This window comes from Protopterus annectens, chromosome 17.part0 (assembly GCF_019279795.1).
Source record: "Protopterus annectens isolate FY-2018-M chromosome 17.part0, PAN1.0, whole genome shotgun sequence".
Lineage (NCBI taxonomy): Eukaryota > Metazoa > Chordata > Ceratodontiformes > Protopteridae > Protopterus > Protopterus annectens.
Window position 1 is genome coordinate 22,932,255 of NC_056751.1, and position 14,467 is coordinate 22,946,721.

A 14,467-nucleotide genomic window follows, 5' to 3' on the forward strand; every position below is an offset into this window, starting at 1 on the left:
GGGCAGAGGGGAAGGCTATTTCAAAGCAAACCATTTCTAAGTGGATAGCCCATTGCATTCATTTCTGCTATAAGCACCATGGTAAACCTACCCCACAGGGGATAAGATCACATTCCACCAGGGCTGCATCTACCTCTACAGCCTTTCTCAGAGGTGTCCCTACCAGGGACATCCTAGAAGCTGCTACCTGGTGCTCTGTACATACCTTCACCAAGCATTACCACATGCCTGTTTTTTTCTAAATCCAGAGCTGGTTTTGCCACTGCAGTCTTGCAGGGCTTAATAGCTGGTCCCTAATGCACTCTAACTTCCTCCTCCCTTCCTTAGCTTTGGGAATCAACCCAAATGTAATGACTGCAACAGTGAAACACGAAGAACATAGTACAGTTGTGTACACTTACCATAAAAGTAGATGTCTGAGTGTATTCACTGTTGCTGTCCTGGTTACCCTCCTTCCAACCCCCTGACTTCTCTTGGCTATATTTTTCTTCTTGTTTAGTGTATTTCAGCTTTCTGGTGTATTTGCTTTTTGTTGGAGGTGTAACCTAACATATAATTGCTTCCCATTAGGGGGGCACCTGACATCTGGGGCAAGAAAAACTGATGTAATGGCATCGGCTGCATGTTTTATACCCCTGACGTCATGGAAGAAGAGACAGCATCTGACACAGGGATCCAAGACTTTGATATTCAGGCCAGCTGAGGGCTACCTGCAGGCAGATAACCCAAATGTAATGACTACAACAGTGAATACACTCAAACATCTACATTTATGGTAAGTGTACACAACTGCACTTTGTGGATGATGTCTTTATGGAGTCCAGTCTAACTCCTGATACTTTACCCCCTGCTCCCAGGAAAACTGACAGGTACTACAGAGTCCCTGACTCACACTAATTTATTTTCAAAAATCCTATTGCTGACCCAGAGGTCATCTCCCAAGGACCTAAAGGAATAAAAGCAACAACAGCTAAGAATTCCATCCCTTCGGATAGGGATTCCCGAGCTTTAGACAGATGGGGTAAAAAAGTATACACCTCTGCAACTTTTACCATTAGAGCATTAAATTGTCCGCTCCACATGCTGAAATACCAGCAACATACTATGGGACATATTAAGCAAAAATTATCTACCTTCCCTGACTGTGCAGAAATTAAAGAATTACAGGAGCATATGCACTCTGCAAGCAAAGTCAGCAGGCATACCCTGCAATGTGGCTTTGATGCCTAGATGCATCTTGCAGGGCAGCAGTAACAGATTCTGTACTTAGAAGGCATGCCTGGCTTAAGGAGCAGTCCTTGCCAGACCATGTCAAATCAAAATTATTGGACAGACCTCTGAAGAAGGACAATCTGTTTGGCACCAAAGCAGAAGAGGTTTTTCAAAAAGATGGAAGAAAAGGCTAAGTCTATGCAGACAGTCAAAGATTTTTTGCAAGTGCAGCCTCCAAGATTCAGTAGGCATTGCCCCTCAAAATATTGGTCATTTCCAGCCCCCTCACAGCCGCCTCAAACTAGACCTAGGGGAAACATACCCCCCAGACTACATTTTCAGGGTATGCAGAGATCTAAGCAATGGAGTACCTCCACTTCTAAAACAGGGAGTGCTAAGCCACCTACTTATGGAAAGAATTCACAATGACTTCTCAACTCCTCTCCTCACCTCTGCCCAATTGCACATGCCCCTAGGAGGAAAACTTGTCCACCATGTAAAAAACTTGGCCTCCATCACCAACGATTAATGGGTCGTCAACATCGTATCCAGGGGTACAAATTTTATTTCCACACGATGCCAACCCCAAAAGGGTTCCCAGACCTTCCTCCAAACCAGTGGGCAGAGGTACAAAACCAAGTTCAGTCCCTCCTCTCCATAAGGACAATTCAGCCTGTTCCTGCAGAACAGATAGCCCAAGGTTTTTATTTTAGACTTTTCCTGGTACCCAGAAGAGAGGGAACTTGGCCAGTCTTAGATCTATCCATTCTAAACACCTTCCTGATGGTACCAAACTTCAGAATGCTCACCCTACAGCAGCTTCTCCCTTTGCTGTCCAAATATGCCTGGTTAGCCACTCTAGATCTAAAGGAGGCCTATCTGCACATCCCAATCAGGGACTCATGCAGGAAATAACTACGTTTCAGGGCGGGACCTATGCATTATCAGTTTTCTGCACTTCCCTTTCGCTTATCTACTGCTCCCAGAGTTTTCACAGAAAGCCTGGCTCCAGCCATTATCTATTACAGACAAAGAAGTATTCAAATTTACCCCTATTTGGACGATTGCCTGATTCAGGCGACAGGAAAAGCTGTTGCAGCACCTGACATTTGTAAAGGACCTTTTAAACCTCCCTGGGGTACACTATCTATGAAAAGAAATCCAAACTTGTCCCCAGTCAAAAAATTGTATTCCTGGGAGGAAGCTTGGACACAGCATCCCAGATGGCATTCCTTACTCCAGAAAAACAAACCTATCTGACAGGCTACTTCTCTCTAATGGACACCAGAACCCAGTTATCCGCAAGGAAAATCCTGCCAACCCTAGCGTTCATGGCCTCCGACATTCTACTAATTCCATATGCCAGACTGCATATGAGGAAACTTTAGTGGTACTTAAGTCTTTGTTGCCAACATTCTCAGGATCTTGAAACTATCATACCTATGTTACCTTGTCTAAGGAAAGAGTTCCTTTGGTGGGCAGCAGCATGCAACCACAACATGGGGCTTCCCTTTACACAACCCCACGTACCCAGACCCTAACCACAGATGCATCAGACTATGCCTGGGGTGTGAATCTGGACAGCAGGTGCATTCAGGGCCACTGGATCCCAAATCAAATTCATCTGCACATCAACCAAAAGGAGATGCTAGCTGTTCAACATGCTCTGACAGCTTTCAGATCCCTTCTCTCTCTCTGGGGCCCCTACTAATCAAAACCGACAACAGCACAGTGATGTGTTACATCAACAAGCAGGGGGAGCCCACTCTTACCCATTCTGCAGGCTAGCCATGACCCTCTGGAACATGGCCTCAGCCATGCATATTCACCTGCAAGCTCAATTTTTGTGCCAGGCAAACAAAACTCTCTGGCAGACAACTTAAGCAGACATCTCCTAGACCCACACGAGTGGCAATTAAACCACAACACTTTCAGCCTTGTGACCCAGGAATGGGATACCCTGAAGGTGGACCTATTTGCCTCCACCTGCAAATTCTGCACCAGGGAACTTCACAGCAAGGCCAGGAATGTGGATGCCCTATCCTTCCAGTGGGCAAACCTCTCAATCTATGCTTTTTCCCCTCTACCTCTTCTTACAAGAGTATTACTCAAGATAAGGGAAGAAAGATAAGGGCAATCGTGATCGTGATTGCCCCAGACTGGCCATGCCAACACTGGTACCCACTACTGCACAGTCTGTCACCGTTGCCTCCATGGCACCTCCCACAGATCCCAACTCTCCTGACTCAGCAAGAGGGACAGTTCTTGCATCCGCAATTGCAGACCCTGAACCTTGCAGCATGGCTTATTTCTTCACTTCTCCTCCAGTGGCCAGCCTAAGCAAGCAGGTACTGGATGTCATACATGAAGCCAGATGATCCAGTACTAGAAAATCCTATGCTGATAAGCGGAAAAGGTATTTTTTCCTGGATCCAGACTAAAGTAGCAGACCCAGTACATCCCTCCTTACCTCTCATCCTGGATTACCTAGCAGACCTACTCCACAGGGCCCTGTCCTTCTCTTCCATTAAGATCCATGCCTCTGCCATCTCTGCTCATTACATCACTGAGCCACCTCTCTTCTTGCACCCTCTCATCAAGCAGTTCCTGAGAGGGGATAACTACTTAAGGCCACCAAGAAGAGCCCCTACTCCTGCTTGGGACCTTATCTTTGTGTTGGAAAAGCTCATGCTTAGCCCCCCTTTGAGCCTGCAGCATCAGCAGAGTTAAAGTTCCTCTCTTCGAAAACAGCCTTGCTTCTGGCCATCACTTCAGCCAGAAGAGTGTCTGAGCTACAAGCACTTATGGCTGTGGAACCCTTCATTATTTTTCATGCTGACAGGATTTCCCTCAGGACTAACCCAACTTTCATGCCTAAAGTGGTGTCCAGTGGGGCTCTCAACCAATCTATCCATTTGCCCATCTTTTTCCCCAATCCTCAAAATAAGGGGGAAAGGATCCTGCACTCTTTAGATGTACACAGACAGCTCAGGTTCTACCTTGATAGGACTAAGCCCTTTAGGAAGTCTGACCAGTTACTAGTCAGCTTTGCACTAGGAGCAGAGGGCAAGGCCATATCAAAGCAAACCATCTCCAAATGGATAGCACACTGTATCAATTTCTGTTACAAACATCATGGGAAACCACCCCCTCAGGGGATCAGACCACATTCCACTAGGACAACTTCAACCTCTACAGCCTTTCTCAGAGGAGTCCGTACCAGCGACATTCTGGAAGCTGCAACTTGGAGTTTTGTTCATACCTTCACCAAGCATTACCACCTGCCTATCTTTTCCAAATCCAGGGCGGGCTTTGCAACCGCAGTCCTGCAGGGCATACTAGCCAGCCCCAACTCTTCTAGACTGCCTCCACCCATTCTTCAGCTTTGGGAATCAACCCAAGTGTGATGACTGCAACAGTGAAACACGAAGAACGTAGTACAGTTGTGTACACTTACCATAAATGTAAATGTTTGAGTGTATTCACTGTTGCAGTCCTGGTTTCCCACCCTCCAGCCCCCTTGTCTCTCTCTCTCTCTCTCTCATCCTCACTCCTTACAGGGCTATTGGTATTTACTTTTTGCTGGTGGTGTTTTTCCACCATAACTTAGCTCCCTATTTGTGGGCTCCTGACATTTGGGGCAAGAAAAACTGATGTAATGGCATCTGCTGCCTGTTTTTATACTGCTGACGACCTGACATCAGTCCTGAAGTGTCAGCAACCGACGCAGAAATACTAAGCCTCTGGTATTCGGGCTGACTGAGGGCTACCCCTGGCAGGAAAACCCAAGTGTGATGACTGCAACAGTTAACATCTACATTTATGGTAAGTGTACACAACTGTACTTTTTCTGTCCATTTGGATTACAAACTACCCTCAACAGACATGGAGTGAATTGGAAAAGAGAAAAGAAGACTTGGTGCCAGCAGATGATGAGGTAAAAAGTAACCACTTGGCATTTGTAGAAAGCAAACTACAGACACTTCAAGGGAGATATTTCCTGTGAAGCCATATTCTGTTTTCCAAAAGAAAATGATGGATAAAACAGGAAATTAAACCACTTTCAAACAAAGTGGTAGATTCCATAAAAACAATGAAATGGGAATAGTGAGTCAAGACAGTACATAAAAAAAAGATAAATGTTTATTTTGAAACGGAATGTGATATAACCAAAATGTGACTTGCATTCTAAATGATGCTTTAAAACCATTGAAATCAGTGAATTCCAGACATACAACTATTTTGCTTAATATAAATGTAATATTGTAAGCATTGTGTATCAAATTTTACTTAAAAATGAAAGTTTTTACCTAACTGATTTGGTGGGCGTATTGCATGCTATCTAATGGAAGTCTCTGTTTTCAAACTACTAGCTGTGGTATTTTGTTTTAATTAAGGTTCTATGTTACTGGGGGAATGAGAGAAGGGAGTGGGGGAAAAGTAGATGAATGATGAATGTAAAAGGAAAATACTTTATGGGATGGAAACCAGTAGGCAAAATTGTATAAAGTAAGTTCTGGTAATCCATTCACTAGGTCTAGAAATGTGTACAATATTAATGAGACAAATATATTGACTGAAAGGTTAGGTAACAGATTTCAGAAAAATAATGCAGTGGAAATGCTGATGAAAGGAACCTCTTAAAAAGCAGGGAACTGTATATATGGGCAAGACTTTCTGATATTAAAATGTAAACAGTGCACACTGGAGGAGATTTTTAAAATGATTGAGATCAGTAACTAGCAGTGAGAGAATAACTACACTTTATTTTCTGTATTATTTGGTTAAGTCCACATTTGTTGTCAGACATCAGAGAGAAAGATGCTCGTTTATCAGACTAAACTATTGAATGCAACTTGCCTTCCTTGCAAGCTTTTCTTGACTGCTAGAGGGGTTACTCTGCCTGTATGGCTAAACTTGACCCTTTAAAAAAAGCTACAACTTTTGGAATATCTGAAGGTAAAGGAGATATGTTTAAAAATGTTTAATGAATACAAATGAATATGAATTATAGATAACCCCAACAAATGCTGATAAAACCAAGAATTCACAGAAAAAAAACGGTAAAAGCTCGGTATAGCCGTAGAAAATGTTATATTCCAAAACGCAAGATGAGCGCTTTCATTTTAAAACATTTAGAACTTCACTTAAAATGAAAGTGATCATCTTGTGTTTTGGAATAAAACATTATCTGTGGCAATCCTGAGCTTTTAGCATTTTTCCTATGAATTATAGGTAGCCTGGCTATCCAGCAACACAACAACAGAGGGGACAGCCTCAGAAATAAACCGATCAGTGATCTGCAATAGCTGCTGTCCAGTACAAAGGTGTCTGATTAAAGATGACTGAAACTTTATAATGCTGTTCAGCTCTATTGTCCTTTGAAAATATTTCTATAGTTAATATACTGTTTGTTTCTTGTGTAGGGAGGGAATTGCTTTGGTAAGAGAAAAGTTTCAGTTGTGACAGTGTTACACAAAAGTAAAGTAGCACAAAAAGTGGTAGAGATAGAACTAGACTATGAAAAGCCAATATGCCACAGAAAGGCAAAGAATACAAGTTAAATAGAATAAATGCAACCATTGCTATGGCACTGTTCAACTTACTGGTTTGGAATGTTAATGTATTAGTTGACAGCAAAAAACAAAACAAAACAAAAAAAACAGGAAAATATTTACAGCAGTAATGCACTGATAATAATGTTATAGGCAGCTGACCTGAATCATAAACATGAAAGCTTTGTAAAGAAAAGTGGGCAGGAAGGCTTATTTGCTCTAACAGAGAAAAATACAGGGGTCTTAAAATATATTATAAAGGGCATAAGATAAAAGACTTGAGAAACAAATGAAGGGCAGAAAGGGAAGGGCAGAGAAGATTGTAGTGGTAGGGGGTTGTTGGCAGGGTATAAGAATTAAAAAAGCTAAATGCAAGGTGCCATGTCCCAGGAATGAACTCACAATGACCAGGAGTGGTTGTTTATTGCTAAATAGTTAAGCGTTTTCATTCACAGTAACAGGGCCATCAGAACAAGTAAAAATTAAACACAAATTATTCACCCTCTTTATATATTCACATGGAATCACATGAGAGTAAAATTGTACTTTGGACACTTAAGTAATTAAAAACTATAATAATTATGTTACATAAACATTTACATTACATAAAAATAATAAATACATAACCAATTTTTATGTCATAATTTTGCAGCTCTCTGTTTCAGAACACTGCTAATAGATATAGCATCATTTAATCCTGGCAGATCAGGAGCATTCAACCCAACCTTCCAAAGGAGTTCTCTGTTTTATTGTATATTCCCAAGACCAACCTCAGTAATCTGCTTGAGCAGTGTAAAGAAAAACTTGTTAAAAGTTCTTGCATTATTTTGAATGCCTAAACAAAGTGTTATGATTAGCTTTCAAGAATTCGTATATGTTCTCATGTACTTTAATTTTAAGGGTGCATTTGGTTTAAGCTACATAAAAAAAAAATTATGACAATAAAAACAAAATGCACTAAGCCTTTGCTGTTGCAGGTGTAATTCTTAGAGAACTTAAATAATAATGTACAGTATCAAGCTTTAAATATGCCTCTTCATAAATATATGCACATTGGGTGTAAGCCCCAGATTTCATTGTTCCATATCTTGTTGTTTTGTTTGAACCATTATCTATAATGATAGCTCTCTCAAGGCACTGTTATATTAGGTGCTTTTTGAATGTAAAACTTGAAGTCTACCCCTAGAGTTTTTTTAACATCCATATAACAGTCAAAAATCTTCTAATTGTCCCTTAACAAATCAGGTGTGTATCACTCCCAAATTTGAAATAATTACTTTCTGCAACCTGCCCTTATCTTCCTAAGCTTTACTGTTATCAATATGGCCATTGTTATTGCTCGCTCTTGAAATCTTTTAACTAAAACAGTATAAATTTCATGTTCCTGTCTCTTAAAATTTCATTGAGCACATTAATTATTTAGAGGTTTTGGGTAACCCCTTTCCGATAGCATAGATGTCAAATATATTTACAGCTGGAATGAGACAACAATGTGAATGTAAAGACTGGGGAGAGAGAGTGAAGACTTGGAAAGGAATTAAACATGATGTCCTTCAAGAATGCAACTGCAGTCATAAAATGTGGGTTGTCCTGCCTCAGGCAGCCCTCGGTCGGCCGGATTCCAAAGTCTGGGTCCGACGTCGGCTGATGTCGCATTTCTCTCCGACGTCAGAGCGGCTGGAGTATATAAGCATCAGCCGACGCCATTTTCTTCAGTCTTTCTTGCCGCGCGGTGCCCGAAGCAGAAGCAGTTCGCAAGTGCCGGTCAGTCAGCTCCTGTATTTTTCGATACCGAAGTCATCAAAAAAGCTAAGTACCCCGTTGGGGACCTTTTCTTGCCTCAGCTGATGTCAGAAATAACTGAAAAAGTTAACAATTGTCTTTCTTGTGGTAAACAAATACCTCATAAGGATTTCCACTCTGTCTTCCTTGCCTGGGCCCAGACCACGACGTCTCGGCCTGTGTAGCCTGTGCTCGCTTCAACAAGCGCACTCTCAGGCGCCGGGCGGAGTTCGCTGAAGACTTTTTTGCCAATAAATTTGCTTACAACATGCCGTTGGATCTTCCGACATCGCAAACTCCCAAAAAGCGAAAAGACCGGGACCGACATCCTCGGCCCGCGTCTCCCACTGACTCCACGCCAAAACCTAGCGCGAGTGCTCCGGTTCCCCCTGAGACGGTCTCTCCACCGCTCCGAACCGAAGACACTGCATTACCGACGACTCCGATTCCGGACATCACTCCGCCTGTTATCGATTTTCCTCCGATACTGAAACCGAGGAAATGCCCGAGACTATTGCTGTAGACAAGGTCACTCCTGCACGTGGAGCTGCCAGGCTTCCTATGGCCATGTCTATTAAGGCCTACACTAGAGCTAAGGCAGCCAGCAAAACAAAACATACTACTTCTAAATCCTTTCCTCAGCCTACTCCAGAGACACAAATTATGTCTATGGCTGTTGATTTAATTTCCATGATTAGAGGTTCACAGACCCATCCTGAGAGAGGATCCCAGCCTCCTGCTGATAAAAGGCCCAGGGTTGAACCCTCTGAATCTATTCCTTCTGATGAAGACTCTGAGGGCTCCGTCCACTCTGATAGCCAGGAAGAGCTCTTCCAGACCTATGAGGACTCGGATGCAGAAGATTCCATCCCCTCGGCCTCCCCTCCTGAGGATATTTCTTTTGGGGAAGTTCTGCACACCATGAGGGAACATTTTAAGTGGCAAGGTCAGGAATATTCTGATTCTAGGAAACGCCTGAGGACTTTCCTTAAGAAGCCCCAGCACAGGCCCTTAGTTATTCCTCCTGTACTTGATGTTCTGGATGATCCTATATTCTGACTCTAGTGCTACACCTGATTCTCTCCCTCCTGCTCCATCCAAGCCAGACAGGTATTACAGGGTCCCAGAAACTCATTCCCATTTATTCAGGGCCCATTCTGCTGATTTGGAAACTATTTCACAGGGGCCTAAAGGAGTTTCAGCCTCCACCTCTAAAAATCCATTGCCCTCCAACAGGGAGGCCAGGTCATTAGAAAGATGGGGTAAAAAGGTTTACACATCCACTACCTTATCTATGAGAGCTTTAAATTGCCTTTTTCATATGTTACAATATCAGGACTACCTTTTAGAAGATTTACAAAAAACTTTAGCCACTCCTGATCCTTTAGACAGGAAGACTTTGCAGGAAGCTGTACATAACACTCAGCAAGTAAGCAATCACTTCCTGCAGTGTGGATATGATGCACTGGAAGCTTCATGTAGGGCAGCTATGACAGGGGCAGTCATTCGTAGACATGTCTGGTTAAAAGATCAACCTCTACCAGATCATGTAAAAGCAAAACTACTGGATGCACCTTTGGAAAAGAACAAGCTTTTTGGTGCAAATGCTAAGGATGTGTTAAAGACCATCGAAGAAAAAGCAAAATCAGTTCAGACGGTGAAAGACTTCCTCCAAGTTCAACCCCCCAGATTCAGTAGGAATTGGCCTTCTAAAAACTGGTCCTTTCCTAATACAGAAAAGTTTCAAAGGGGTAAGAACAGACTTGGCCGAGAAAGAGGCCAATACAGAGGCCCTTACAGGGGGACAGTGGCAGCCAGGAAGCCAAAGAAGTGACGAGGGTTTCACCTGCCCCACAACCACAATCTCAATGACTTTCCTCTACTACCGCCTACCAGGGAACAAATAGAAGCTCCCCTGGGCGGGAAATTATCTCTGTTTGCAGAAAATTGGCACAGACTGACAAAGGACAAATGGATTTTGGACATTGTAGACCGAGGGTACAGGTTTCATTTTCATACCTTACCAAGAAAACAAGGCATGCCAAACCTACCACAAAACCAGAGGGCAGAGGCTATCAAGCAAATCACTCTGCTGACTCGGATGAAAGCAATAGAAAGAGTTCCACAACAAGAACAAGGCCAGGGGTTTTACTCAAGACTGTTCCTTGTTCCAAGAAAAGAATCTCAATGGAGACCAATACTGGACTTGTCTGCATTAAACACCTTTCTCATAGTACCAAAGTTCAAAATGCTGACTCTACAGCAACTCCTTCCCATGCTGGGCAAGGGGTCTTGGCTGATTACTCTGGACCTCAAGGAGGCATACCTGCATGTCCCTATCAGACACAGCTGCAGAAGATACCTCAGATTTCTTGCAGGGCCAGAGCATTATCAATTCTCAGCATTGCCATTTGGCTTATCTACTGCGCCCAGAGTATTTACAAAATGCCTGGCTTCAGTAATTGCTCATTGCAGGCTCCAGGGAATACAAATTTACCTGTACCTGGACGACTGCCTCATACAAGCGGACGACAAATTGATGTTGACAAAAAACCTGGATTATGTCATACGATTACTTCAATCTCTGGGATACACAGTCAACTTCCAAAAGTCAAGACTGCAGCCATCAGCAAATAATCTTCTTAGGAGCCAAACTAGATACAGCCTCTCAGATGGCTTACCTGACAGAAGACAAGCAAGAGAAGTTAACTCATTACTTCAAAGGTTTATCAAACCTCACCCAGATGACTGCAAGGAGATTCCTACAGGCCCTGGGTTACATAGCATCCTGCATTCTCCTGGTTCCATTAGCAAGACTACACATGAGAAAGCTTCAATGGTACCTAAAAAGCATTTGGTCTCAACACAGCAACAACTTGGGAGACAATCATACCGCTCATTCCATGCCTACAAAAGGAATTCCTATGATGGGCCTCGGTGAGCCAGGCAAACACAGGTATGTCATTCAAAAAACCACAGATAACACAGACCATGACCACAGACGCCTCAGACCTTGGATGGGGGGTGCACATGGAAGGCAGGTGTATACAAGGACAATGGTCTCCAAAGGAAACACATCTGCATATAAACCAAAAGGAAATGCTGGCAGTAATGCATGCCATCGAGGCCTTTCAACACCAACTCCAGCAAGGCCATTTACTGATACGGACAGACAACACCACTGTGATGTGGTACATAAACAAGCAAGGAGGCACCCACTCTTACCCCCTTTGCAGACTGACAATGCATCTTTGGGAGAAATCACTGAGTCTAAACATCCAGTTACAATCCCAGTTTGTTCCAGGAAAAGACAATGTGTTGGCAGACAGCCTAAGCAGGAATTTCACAGATCCACACGAGTGGAGGTTACATCCGAAGACCTTCAGACAACTCACTTCGACATGGGGCAAGCCAGAAGTGGACCTATTTGCCTCTCATCTCAACCATCTTCTACCAAAATTCTGCACAAGGACATACCATCCAAAAGCTTGGAAAATAGATGCCCTCTCATTCAACTGGAACTCACTAACAATCTATGCATTCCCACCTCTGCCACTGATGACCTCAGTATTAATAAAGATCAAAGCAGAGAAACCCAAGGGAATCATAATAGCTCCAGACTGGCCAAGACAACACTGGTATCCATTACTACGGAGCATATGTCACACCAGGAGGTGGGCCCTTCCCCAATGGCCACTACTTCTGACTCAACACAACTTCGAAACAGTGCATCCAAATCTACAGACACTGCAGCTAACAGCCTGAGAGATCCCATAAATAACTTCAGCCTATCTCTCTCCAAGGAAGTTCAGCGGATACTAACAGAGGCTCGAAGACCATCCACCAGAAAGGTTTATTTAGCAAAGTGGAAAAGATTCAGCAATTGGAACACCAGCAAGGGACATGATGCATCACTGTTGAACATCCCACTCATCTTGGAATATTTGGCAGATATGTTAAAGAATGGCCTCTCATATTCTTCCATAAAGATACATGCATCTGCTATTTCAGCTAGATACAACACTGATCCTCCTGTTTTTTCACACCCTTTACTAAGGCAATTCCTCAGGGGAATCAAGAACATTAAGCCACCAAGAAAGGCCCCAGTGCCAGCCTGGGACCTCAATTTTGTCCTAGAAAAACTGACTCTACCTCCATTTGAGCCAGCAGCTTCACTTGACTTGCAATTTCTCTCTTGGAAAACAGCTTTCCTGTTGGCAATTACATCAGCAAGAAGGGTTTCGGAGCTACAGGCTCTAATGGCAATACCACCCTTCATTATTTTTCACAGAGACAGGGTTTCATTAAGGACAAACCCTACTTTCATGCCAAAGGTGGTATCTAGGGTTTCTTTAAATCAAGCAATTCATCTGCCTGCTTTCTTCCCAATCCTGAGAACAAGGGGGAAAGACTGTTGCATACCTTGGACATTCACAGACAACTTTACTACCTGGACAGAACCAAGGCCAGTAGGAAGTCTGAACAACTTTTTGTAGCTTACGCCCCTGCAGTCCAAGGAAAAGCAATTTCAAAACAGACTATTTCAAAATGGATTGGACATTGCATCAGATTCTGTTATTCCTTTCATGGAAAGACTGTTCCAGCCAATGTCAGACCACATTCCACCAGAGCTACAGCCACCTCTACAGCATTCTTAAGAGGGGTGCCTACTAAGGACATTCTAGAAGCTGCTACATGGAGCTCCGTGCATACATTCTCCAAGCACTACAATCTCCCTCTATACTCCAGATCCAGAGCAGGCTTTGCTTTGGCAGTCCTGCAGGGTTTGATTGCCACACCATCTTCTTCCTAGAGCATTCCTCCTCCCCCAGCTAAGCTATGGTATTCTACCCACATGTTATGACTGCAGTTGCATTCTTGAAGGACATAGTACAGTTTTGTACCTACCATAAATGTAGATGTCCGATAGACATGCAACTGCAGTTGGATTTTCCTCCCTCCATACCCTCTATGCCTAGGGTCCACTCCTATCCCTGTTTCTCTTAGCTGGGGATATCTGTTATGGTGTATTTGTTTTATTGCTCATTTATTTGTTTGGAATCCTGTTTTTGTCTTCCAATTTGATTACAGCCTTCCTTGGAGGGCACCTGGCATCTGGGGCAAGAAACACTGAAGAAAATGGCGTCGGCTGATGCTTATATACTCCAGCCGCTCTGACGGAGAGAAATGCGACATCAGCCGACGTCGGACCCAGACTTTGGAATCCGGCTGACCGAGGGCTGCCTGAGGCAGGACAACCCACATGTTATGACTGCAGTTGCATGTCTATCGGACATCTACATTTATGGTAGGTACTAAACTGTACTTTGTGGACTTCAGGCGCTGAACTAACACTGCAGCCATTCTGCTAAAGGAGCAAGATAATGCAGTTGGGTATAAGAGACCACAAAAAACAGCATCCATTCTGTTTTGAGGAATTGTTTTGCCTTTGCCACAATTGCTTCTGTCATCTCACTTACAGACATGCTTCTGCCTCATCTGTTTCATCCATTTTTCCAAAGACAGTTGACCATGTATTTTAATGACTTAGACCAGCTGAGCCCTACAGGTGCTGAGAGACCAACAGAATGGGAGCTTTCATTTATGGAATGATGGGGGAAGTGGTCAGTACTGGACAGAGTAGAAATCAGTCTCTTTTTCTGTGTCTTGGTGTGTAGCAGGGGTCCCTGCATAGAAGAAAAATAATTATGACTCTGCTTGGCACTGGTTCTTAATAGTTTTGTAGATTGAAGGCTAGGGTGAGTGGCTGTAGCCAAGAAACACTGACCAGCCATTTTTGCCAAAAAGACTGGAAAAATTATGTGAGCTTCTCTCTGTTTTACATATGCCCTCAGATGGAGAAGGAGCACGACTCACTGAGGCATCTGCAAAGTTCTGGAAGTCACACCAGAAGTGCC

At 43.4% G+C, this 14,467-nt stretch overlaps 1 protein-coding gene across 1 annotated transcript in view; it reads left to right on the plus strand.

Moving 5' to 3' along the window:
- Positions 1–14,467, plus strand: part of GPAT3 (glycerol-3-phosphate acyltransferase 3) — a 1,164,625-nt gene that overhangs the window by 759,261 nt on the left and 390,897 nt on the right. The gene's annotated exons all lie outside the window — the stretch shown is intronic.